This window comes from Vigna angularis, chromosome 1, assembly GCF_016808095.1.
Source record: "Vigna angularis cultivar LongXiaoDou No.4 chromosome 1, ASM1680809v1, whole genome shotgun sequence".
Classification (NCBI taxonomy): domain Eukaryota; kingdom Viridiplantae; phylum Streptophyta; class Magnoliopsida; order Fabales; family Fabaceae; genus Vigna; species Vigna angularis.
Window position 1 is genome coordinate 6861125 of NC_068970.1, and position 11972 is coordinate 6873096.

The window sequence follows — 11972 nt, forward strand, 5'->3', positions numbered from 1 at the left end:
GTGACAGGCCAAGGACAGGTGTTGGAACTTGTTGAATGCGGAGAGATTGGTGATGGAGATGAAGGCGACTTTTAATGGCTGACCCGTGAGGAAGACAAACTCCTCAGGAAGAAAAGATTTCAAGTGCTTGCCGTGGTATATGGTGAAGATGAAAACAGAAAGGTCTCTTGTTGGCCGAGAGGTGTTAGGGATGAATACATGGTGGGTTCCAAAATGGGTTCCTGGTCATGTCTATTGGTGATAACAAAAAAAAAATAAAAAATGAAGAGAAGACCCTATCAGTTTCCCCAGGTCCTGGAGATAATTCCCGAGAGATCCAGAGTGTGGGCCGTGAAGTCCAGTTCCCCTCCCTTCAATGGTGTAGCAGGCTTTTCAGAAAAGCCAGATGGGCACTACAGAAGTGCCAGATGGGAAGATGCCCTGCCCGTGGATGACAAACTCCAAAAAAAAAATCCAGAAATGATTCTCTTCCTCTTTTAACACGCATCAACCCATACTGTGAGTGGCCTATTTTCTTGACCGTGTGGTGTGCTTGATCATGTGCTACCAGTCTGGGTGTTGAGTGGAAACCAGGGTGTTGAAGGTAAGTGGGAGCAAAGGTGAGTGGGAGGCAGGGCGTTGCCCGCGTTTCAGATGGCAGACGGAATCAGCAGAGGTTCCATGTGGGCGCATGTGGAAGACAAGTGGAAGTGAGCCAGGAATATTCTCTGCTTCTTTTTTTAATTTCCAGAGACCCATACAGTAAGTGGCTCTTCAGATGGTTAATGGCGGGAAGCGGCAGCCGAAGGTGGGAATCTTCCGTGACATATCAATTTAAAATGCAGCCAGCTTTGGACGTTCGGTCAAGAGCCTGCTACCAAAACGAACGACCGTCCACGAAAATGAACGAACGCTTAGGCCGAACGTTCACAAGGTAGAACAAAACTGGTCCAGGTCGAATGTTAACAGTCACCAAAAACGATCGTTCAAATAGTCAACCAACGAAAACCGAACGCTCACAATCACTACCCGAACGCTCGACATCTCAAACAGACCGAACGCTCGGCTTGGACGTTCACTAAACTGAGAACAAAACACAATAAGAACGAACGTTCAAATAGTACAGACCGAACGCTCACAAGCTTGAACACTGATCGAACGGTAACCTTGTCAGGCCGAACGGTTGATGACGAACGTCCAGAGGAAACGAAATGCCGAACGGTTGAATCAGTGAAAAAGGACGAGCGTCCTAAAAAGACCGGGACGAACGCTTTAAGATGAGGACGAACGGTTCGAAACAGAGGACGAACGGTTGAACAGTGGGGAAGGACGAACGGTTGAACAGTGGGGAAGGACGAACGGTTGAACAGTGGGGAAGGACGAACGGTTTAACAACAGTGGAGAAGGACGAACGACCACAGTAACATTGGAGAAGGACGAACGGTTGAACAACAGAGGGCGAACGGTCAAATGGTGAACGTTCCAAGATGACCGAACGGTATGGGACGAACGTTCCACAATTGGAGAACCAACGCTTGGGTCGAACGCAAGCCAAGAACGAACGTTCAGAAGGTAAAGTTCTTATCCAGGCCGAACGCTTAAAAGTTACCGAAATTCCAGAAACCGAACGTCCTAAACCGAACGCTCACGGAGAATTCCAAACAGACCGAACGCTTGAAGAACAGTTTACTATTAGGACGAGCGTCACAATACCCAAATGTCGAACGCTCGGTCAAAACATAAAACGAACGAACGCTCACATTGTATGAACGAACGCTCTAAAACAACTTAAAACACTGCCCTCAATAAGTTGAACGCTCGGTTAAATGAACGAACGCTCAAACCAACGAAACACACGGACCGAACATTCACAAACCAAAACGAACGTCCAGAAACAAAGAACGAACGTCGCAGGCCGAAAGGGCGAACAGTGAAAAGACGAACGCCAGAGGACGAACGCCCTCAGTGGAGGACGAACGTTGTTGTGATTATTATGATTTTTTTTATTTTTATTTTTTTTTTTATTATTATTATTTTTTTTATTTTTTAGAAATAAATTTATTAATCAACCCGGACGAAATTGAGTGTTGACAGCTGCCCCTCTTTACTTAGGTTTTTACTAGATCATATGATAAACAATGTTTTCATATTATCAAAGTAAAAGATAAGTAAAGATAGAAATACTAATTTCGTCTGGGTTCCAAGATAAACAAGAAACAAACAGAGAATGAAACAAACAAACAAAACTGAGAATTGAAGTGTGACAACCTCGTGGAAGGTCCACCAATGCTACAGATTTCGAGATGAACAAGAAACAAACTGAGAATGAAACAAAAGAAATCTTTTTTTTTTTTTTTTTTTTTTTTTTTTTTGATTGCATAAATAAAATGAACTGGATTAAATGAAATGAGAAACTTGAATTTGATTGGTTTGACCATTGCCATGCAGAGGGTCGTTTGAGAAAATTAAAATTAAAAAATATGTACCTGACCATTGCCATGCAGATGGTCGTTTGAAAAAGTAAAAATGGGCTCGACCATTGTCTTACAGAGGGCCGAGATACCAATGACAAGAGTAAAATTGGGCACGACCATTGTCTTACAGAGGGCCGAGATACCAATGACAGAAAGCAAAATTGGGCTCGACCATTGTCTTACAGAGGGCCGAGATACCAATGCCAGAAAGCAAAATTGGGCTCGACCATTGTCTTACAGAGGGCCGAGATACCAATGACAAGAAAGCAAAATTTGGGCTCGACCATTGTCTTACAGAGGGCCGAGATACCAATGACAGAAAGCAAAATTGGGCTCGACCATTGTCTTACAGAGGGCCGAGATACCAATGCCAGAAAGCAAAATTGGGCTCGACCATTGTCTTACAGAGGGCCGAGATACCAATGACAAGAAAGCAAAATTGGGCTCGACCATTGTCTTACAGAGGGCCGAGATACCAATGGCAAAAAGCAAAAATTGGACTCGACCATTGTCTTACAGAGGGCCGAGATACCAATGGCAAAAAGCAATATTGGGCTCGACCATTGTCTTACAGAGGGCCGAGATACCAATGACAAGAGAGCAAAATTGGGCTCGACCATTGTCTTACAGAGGGCCGAGATACCAATGGCAAAAAGCAAAAATTGGACTCGACCATTGTCTTACAGAGGGCCGAGATACCAATGGCAAAAAGCAAAATTGGGCTCGACCATTGTCTTACAGAGGGCCGAGATACCAATGACAAGAGAGCAAAATTGGGCTCGACCATTGTCTTACAGAGGGCCGAGATACCAATGACAAAAAGTAAAATTGTTTGATTGTTTTGAAAATTGAAATTTTTGAATTTGTTGAAATTTTGAGAACCTTTTTTGATTTTGATTTTGAAATTAAGAAAGAAGGTGTTGCATTTTTGTACAAGTATATGGAATCTTGATAGGCAAGAGAAACTTGGTTGATGAAAATTTTGAAATTTGGAGAAGAAAAGTTTGATGAATGTTGATTTTTTTTGTCTTTTTGAAGGAAGAAAAAATTGATGTAATATACATGGAGGGGAAAACTTTGATGCATTTTTTTGTCTTTTTTGAAGAAGAAAATTTGATGAATACATGGAGGCAAATTCAAAGTTGAAGAAAATACGTACATGATGTATTGGAAGATTATGAACCTATGACATTTTTTTTTTGTCAATTTGTTTCCTTTGAAAACATCCAATTTATGAAGATCTAGACTTCCAATTTCCTTTCAATGGACGTCCAAATTCTAAAGTCAACTGTTCAAAATGAAGCTTGTGTGCTACGCATTTCTTGACGAGATACTAGTGTGTACATGCTTGATATAAGGGGTTGGTTAAAATATGTGGAGGATGATTGGAAGGATTTGGAGGGAACCGGGTTGGCTACTTGAGCCTCTTACTCCTTAAAACGGCTACAAAGGCCAATGTGAGGTAGTAGATACCCAGAAGCTGCTCTGGAACATGGTAGAAGTATTGGTATGGACACATGTATCTGAAATGAGAGGGAATAAGTCAGGAATCAGGAAGTGAGAATATCATGTGTGATTTGCAAATTGCCCCAATTTTGGTGGTTTTAGACTTTTGAAGTTCGGGGCGAACCAAGATCATGCAAGGCCCAACAAGGGATGCCCCAGTATTTGTATGAGCTTTGAATATTCAGATGAAAAATTTTGGTGATTTAACAAAGTTGCTCAATACTCTGAATGGGTCGAAACATATAAAAGTTACAAAGTTGCCTTGGTTTTGGGTATGAGTCAATTAAGCGAGGTTCCACAAGAAGTTGCCCCCCACTTTGGGTTTACGAATGATAAGATGGACTCAAAATCATACAAAGCCCCAAAGTGTCTGCCCCTGTCTTGAGGGTGGATCTATGAATTTCAGTACGGACAAATCTGAGAGGCCCAACAAGGGTTCAGATGGAACAAATCTGAGACTAACAAAGTTGCCCCAAGTTTGGGACCCGGGGGAAGAGTTTGAATGGGATTTGAATGTGTTCAGGAATTTGTGATGGATATGGAAAGGATTGGCTTGAAAAGATTGCCCCAAACGGTTTGATTTTCCTTTGTAAAATCTTAATTTTGATCAAAAAGGAGTTCCATTCATCCGATTTATATATTTTTTCATCATTTTTTTTTTTACAACTGCATTGTTAGTCATTTTTGTCTTATCTCAGAAATTAAGCTTTATGAAAATTTAAGCAACCATTATTCAATCTGTGTGGACTTTTATTGGGCTTGTAATGTGGCTTGGGCTAAGGGGTATTGAAAGAAAGGATATAAAGGCTCAAATAAATTTTTGTGGGTAATTTGAAACAAGAGTTACCATCTGCACTTTGTATCAGTCATTTGTCAACACTGTTGACTTTCCTTGCTAATTTACAAATTTCACTCTTTGTTCACCATCACTTTGTGATTCTTTGTATTTTTGCTTCACTTTTGAGGAGTTCGCTTCATTTGATCACTAAGTGTGTTCTTCTTGCAACTTGAGTCGACTTCTACTGTGATGGTAACTCTTGTTCAGGTAAAATTTGAAAAGAAAATTCTTATTGGCTCAAATTGGGTATCAAAGGATATGTATATATTTTTTTTGGATGAAGAAAGATGGCCACACATCATTTCAAATTTTGGTTGTTTTATTTTCAAAAGATTAATTAAGAAACAAAGACTAAATGATCTCAACAGAGTCATTTTTCATTCTTTTTTTTTTTTTTTTTAAACGGATTCCAGGATCTCCCAAATGAAAGACAGTGGTGGTAACAGAAAATCTGCCCCAGTGTAAAACTTGATGTTTATCATTTGGGCTCAAGAACATGATTGGGCCAATCTATTGGTATAGCGAAGGTTGAAGGACGATGATTTCAAGCAATGCACACACAAATATCTCCTAAGAATGTGATTTGATCATTTGACTCCAGGAGATTATGACATCCATTATATATTTTTGTGAAATCTCATAAAATGGATGATTTGCATCGAAAACAAATGACTCAAACTTTGCGTATTTTTTTTGTTTTATGCATGAAGAAAAGTAAAATGAAATGAAAATGATGATACTAGTTGAAAATCAGATTTTTTTTGTTTTAAGAGAAAATTACGTATGGTGGCCAGTGTGAAAACTGGGCTTGGGGGCCAGTGTGAGCTGGGCTTAGGGGGCCAGTGTGAGCTGGGCTTAGGGGGCCAGTGTGAAAACTGGGCTTAGAGGGCCAGTGTGAGCTGGGCTTAGGGGGCCAGTGTGAAAACTGGGCTTGGGGGCCAGTGTGAAAACTGGGCTTAGAGGGCCAGTGTGAGCTGGGCTTAGGGGGCCAGTGTGAAAACTGGGCTTAGAGGGCCAGTGTGAGCTGGGCTTAGGGGGCCAGTGTGAAAACTGGGCTTGGGGGCCAGTGTGAGCTGGGCTTAAGGGGCCAGTGTGAGCTGGGCTTTTGAATTTTGAGAATCTTTGAAACTTGTGATTTGAAAAATATTCGCCAGTGTGAAGACTGGGCTTAATGGGCCAGTATGGAAACTGGGCTTGGGGGCCAGTGTGAAAACTGGGCTTTTGGGGCCAGTGAGAGCTGGGCTTAGGGGGCCAGTGTGAGCTGGGCTTAAGGGGCCAGTGTGAGCTGGGCTTAGGGGGCCAGCGTGAGCTGGGCTTGGGGGGGCCAGTGTGAGAACTGGGCTTAATGGGCCAGTGTGAGCTGGGCTTAGGGGGCCAGTGTGAGCTGGGCTTAGGGGGCCAGTGTGAGAACTGGGCTTAGAGGGCCAGTGTGAGAACTGGGCTTAGGGGGCCAGTGTGAGCTGGGCTTAAGGGGCCAGTGTGAGCTGGGCTTAGGGGGCCAGTGTGAGCTGGGCTTAAGGGGCCAGTGTGAGCTGGGCTTGGGGGGGCCAGTGTGAGAACTGGGCTTAATGGGCCAGTGTGAGCTGGGCTTAGGGGGCCAGTGTGAGCTGGGCTTACGGGCCAGTGTGAGCTGGGCTTTTGAATTTTGAGAGTTTTTGAAACTTGTGATTTGAAAAATATTCGCCAGTGTGAAGACTGGGCTTAATGGGCCAGTATGGAAACTGGGCTTGGGGGCCAGTGTGAAAACTGGGCTTTTGGGGCCAGTGAGAGCTGGGCTTAGGGGGCCAGTGTGAGCTGGGCTTAGGGGGCCAGTGTGAAAACTGGGCTTGGGGGCCAGTGTGGGAACTGGGCTTAGAGGGCCAGTGTGAGCTGGGCTTTTGGGCCAGTGTGAGCTGGGCTTTGGGGCCAGTGTGAAAACTGGGCTTGGGGGCCAGTGTGAGCTGGGCTTAGGGGGCCAGTGTGAAAACTGGGCTTTATGGGCCAGTATGGAAACTGGGCTTGGGGGCCAGTGTGAAAACTGGGCTTTATGGGCCAGTATGGAAACTAGGCTTGGGGGCCAGTGTAAAAACTGGGCTTTTGGGCCAGTGTGAGCTGGGCTTTTGAATTTTGAGAATTTTTGAAACTTGTGATTTGAAAAATATTCGCCAGTGTTAAAACTGGGCTTAATGGGCCAGTATGGAAACTAGGCTTGGGGGCCAGTGTGAAAACTGGGCTTTATGGGCCAGTATGGAAACTGGGCTTGGGGGCCAGTGTGAAAACTGGGCTTTTGTGAGCAATGCAAAAATTGATATGAGAAAACTTGATTTAGAAAAAAATGTTTGAAAAATGAATGTTTTTTTTTTGGTTACTTTCTGACACAGGAAAATCCAGATTGGATCGGACCCAAGGAGAAGTAAAATAGAAAGAAGTTGGACTTACCAGGCACATCGACCCAATGGATCAGATGTCCTGAGCTGTGTGAACTTGTCACCAGAAGATGACAAAGAAAACATTTTTTTTTTTTTGTTTTTCAAAGTTTATGGAACAAGCTAAAAGAAAATCATTTTTTTTGTTATGAGAAGATTTCACAAGATTGAACTAAAGAAAATTTTGCAACACCACCAGACTCAATGAGTCCAACACAATTCTTGTTACAACCATGACAAAATCTTCAGACAAGGATCTGAATTCCTTTATTTTTTATTTTTTGCACAAATACTTGTTCACACAAATGAAAAGAGAAATCATGAATTGAAAACACAAAATCTACACAAATAAGGATTTTTATTTTTTCAGAAATTCAGGTGCACTGGTTCAGGAGAAACCACATATGCCGAAAGGGCCTAATGGGCTCAAAAACTGTTCATCTTTCATTCTCAGATTTTTTTTCTTTTACAACAAAATCAACGAAAATCACACAAGAGAATTTGAACAAATGTACAAAACATCATTCAACAGCAAAAATGTGAAAACAAAATATTTTTGACATATTTTCAAAAGAAGTATACTCGAGAGAAAACCATGAAGGCCATTGGGCCTAATGGACTCGAGCACTGTTCTCTTTCTTTTTTCAATATTTTTGATTTATTCAAAATATAGAAGAAGGAATAAAAACAAACAAAATGGTGTGATGTGAAAATTATAAACATGCCAAAATAATTCTTCACTCAAATTTATATTTCAGAAAGAATTGGGTTCAAAGAAAGCTAACATGGTAATGAGGCCCAATGAACCTGAAAAATGTCCTTTGTCATGCAAATGAAAAACAATTTTGAACACTTCAAATTTTACATCAATCCAATTATTATTTTTTTTGAAAATTTTCTATTTATCATATTTTTTGATTTTTTGTGTTTTATTATTTTTTTGGTGAAATCGGATCATCCAAGAAGTCTTGAATTGGGCCGGATCGACCCAAGAACACCCTACCCGTTTCAGATTTTCAAAAAATTTTTATTAATTTTTTTTTTAAAACTCAGAAAGAAATCAGACCGACACCAGGCAGTTGCAGCGACCGGAACTGTAGCTACAGTGGATTTGCTTGGCTATAAGTCGAGAACTCCTCCGCGTTGGGCGACATTTTCTGATCTTACTCTCTGTCTATCCTTCTCTCTTCCTCTCTTCCTCTCTCTTCTTCTCTTCCTTGAGCGTCTGGATTTCTGAGGGGAGCCTCTGCCCCTGTGTGCCTTTGAGAGTGTCTGAGTTCCGCGAGAGAAGCCTCCGTCCCCGACTTCCGAAGCGCTTGAGTCATCTGAGGTACTTCTCCTTGTTTGCCTTCCACTTCCAGGTAAGTCTTCTGAGCTTTTAATCCTCTTTCTTTCCTACTCTTTCGATCTTTGCTTTCTGCTCTTCTGATCTTTCCTTCTCTTGCTCTTCTGTTCTTTCGATCTTTCCTTCTCTGTTTTTTTTTTCATTTTTCTTTTCTCTTATGCTTTCCGGTTTATTCTTTACTCTCTAGCCTTCTGCTTCTGCTTTTCTTTTTATGCTTTTGCTTTCCATTTTTGCTTTACTTCCCCTCTCCCCTTTATGCTTTTTTTTTTCTGCTTTCCTTTCTGCAAGTTCTTCTATTTTCTTCTGCTTTCCGCTTTGTCTGCTTTTATTTCTGTCTCGCCTTTCTCTGCCTTTCTTTCTGAGTCCTCTTTTCTCTTTTCTCTTTTTTTTTAATTAATTTAAAAACTTAAAACACTTAAAAACACAACTGTCTTAAACTTAAGGGGTATATAGGCTGGAAACCAGACGTTCATCTCCCTTCGTTTGAAGGTATGGCAGAGACAATCGGGTAGAACAACGCCACGTACCCCATAAAATCAGAAAACTTAAAAAGATAAATTTAAATGATGAACCGGACATGGACAATATGGACAAGGACAAAAGGACATAGATCCGTTTAGGAACCTTTGCGAGGACCGTGAAACAGATCCGAGACCGGACACTGAAATAACAAAGACCAACTGGACAAAATAAACTAAAAGGAAATAAAAACGAAAAAAGAAAACACAGAAAATGCTTTTTTTTTTTTTTTTATGCTTCCGCTTTGTTTTTTGTTCTTTTTATTTTCATATTTTTTTTGTTTCAGAAAACTTAGAGAGGAAAGATGAACGAGATGGAGATGGAGAGGTACACCAGTCAGCGGTGGAGACCTACTGAAGATCAGGTCAAAATGATGACCCATATCTACAATTACGGGGTCACACATCCCAGCAGAGCCCAAGTTGTCGAGATTGCGTCTCGACTAAGAGTTTTCGCAGACGCTACTGAATACAATGTGCACTGCTGGTTTAACAACCACGGCAATCGGGTCAGGCGCTGGCAAGCGGAGATAGACCCTACTGGCACTCAGTTTTCACAACTGCCGCTGTACATGTATGGTAAGTACCCTGATCACCTCCATCCCTTTTTTTTTGAAAATTTTCTCCTCTTATTATTATTGACAATTTTTTTTGTTTTTTTTTTTTTGGAAAGAAAACGACTGGGTGATCATGAGGGCGCCGAGGCTGCTGAACTTGTTCCCGGTTCCGATCATCATTGACGACGACAGGGACGGACGGCAAATCGCTCCACCCATGCTTCTCACATTCCGGACCAGAGCTCCCTCGACGGAGCTCTCCCTCAGACCACCGCAACCAGCTCGGGAATACTTTCGCTGAATGTTTTTCTTTTTTCATGCATTATGGTCTGTAACTTAACGATCACTCGTGATCGAACCACGAACATTGTTTATTTTCTTTTGTTTTTATTCGCTTTTTTTTTTTTTTTTTTTTTTTTTTTTTGCCTTTATTTGAATTTGTGACCTTGCTTTTCTTGTTATATCTGCTTTTTTTTCTTTTTTATGCATTTTTATTTTATTTATCAAATGTTAAGATCGTATGAGTATATTCAAAATGATGTCATTGTTCAAAAATATCTCCGACCTTACTGTAATTCGGCTCCAATGATGAAATGAAAAATATTTTTATGGTTTTTCTTTTTATTTCAGTCTAACAAAATTTCTAATTTAAACAAAATGAAGGAAAACAGGGTTCAAAAGAAAATAAAAATATTTACAAAGAAAAAACGGAAAAAAGACTTCGAATGAAATGAACGCCATGAGCATGAAGAACACAATTTTGAAATCATTACGCATATGAGACAAAGAAATGGGAGGAGAAGAACAAAGAACCCGTAAACAAAATTGTACAATTTGAAATTTCGACAAACCTCTTTTTTTTTTTTATATATCATCATTTTTTTTGTTTGGCGACACCCTATTAGGACATGATTTCCAGTAAACCTTGGAGATACCAAGTAATGAAAGTTCACATGGATGAAAGCGTGATATCAATGAGCGTAAACCTCATAGTAAGACAAATTAAAGCTCGAGTAAAACAACATCAGTTCCAACTTCGACAATAGCTTACGCTTTCCAAATAATCCGAGAGTCCTCTTCACTCGTCCATGGCATTCGTAGAGATGAACTCACGCCTCGCCACAGTGCTGGATTAACTTTCTTCAAACTTTAAATATCTTGAATGAATCAAAGTTTGCATTTTATGTTTGAAAGCCTTGCATGCTTCTGTTGAGTGTCCACGCGCTCCTCGATGATAATCACACCTCGCATTTATGTATTGGGTACGGAGGTCGTGTAGGCCTAGTTGGACAAACCTCTATGAGGTTACTGCGGAGAAGATTTAGCAGTAACTCTGCATAGGTCATAGGGATTGGAGTGAAGTTGGCAACCTCCTCAATACGACATTTGAGGATAGGCAGTAAAATGTGAATTAGCTCTTCATGAAATTTGCGCCTCTAATGAACCAAAAGACCCGTTTCAGCCTGAAGGACGAGCGTCCACTTATAGGACGAACGCCCTGGACGATCACGTGCAGGACGAGCGTCCACTTCCATTATGGACGCGCGTTAACTTCTTGGACGGGCGTTCTACTCAGTTTTACGGACGAGCGTCCAATTGTGTGTGCTGGACGAGCGTCAATATCTTCAGTTTGTGGACGAACGTCCACTTGAGCATCCAATTCTATGTATTGGACGAGCGTCCACCTCAGTGTGCTGGACGAGCGTCCATTTCTTCAGTTGGTGGACGAACGTCCGCTTCTCTGTGCTGGACTGGACGAGCGTTCACTTCAGTTTGGACGAACGGCTGCCTAACTTTGGACGAGCGTCCGCTTCTTGAACGAGCGTCATCTACTAGCTGAAGGACGAGCGTTCGCTTTCATTGGTTGGACGAGCGGCTGCCTCATTTTGGACGAGCGTCCACTTCTAGCTGAAGGACGAGCGTCCACTTCACAGGACGAACGTCCACTTCTTCTTTGTGGACGAGCGTCCTCTTCTGTTCACTGGACGAACGTCCACTTGTGCTCTTAGTGAAGTACTCTCTGTCGTCCATAGGTTGATTGTCCGTGTGCTTTTGTCGAGCGTTTCTGTACTTTGGTTCAGCTCCGCACCCTGTCAGAGACTCTTCCACCTTCAACCTCTCATTGCTTATCATGTGTTCATGATGGTTGTAGAGTACAGTAGTGACCTTCTTGTTGCTCAGAGGTGGTTCTACTTGAGAAGAAAATTTCTCTCTACCTTGGGCATATTCTTTGAATAATTCATACTCCTTCTCTATCATGCTCTATGAGATGTTTCATCCATGTTATATTTGTACTGTCTCAAGAAAACCATCCACCGGATTCTCCCTAGGCCGATGCATCAAGGTTCGA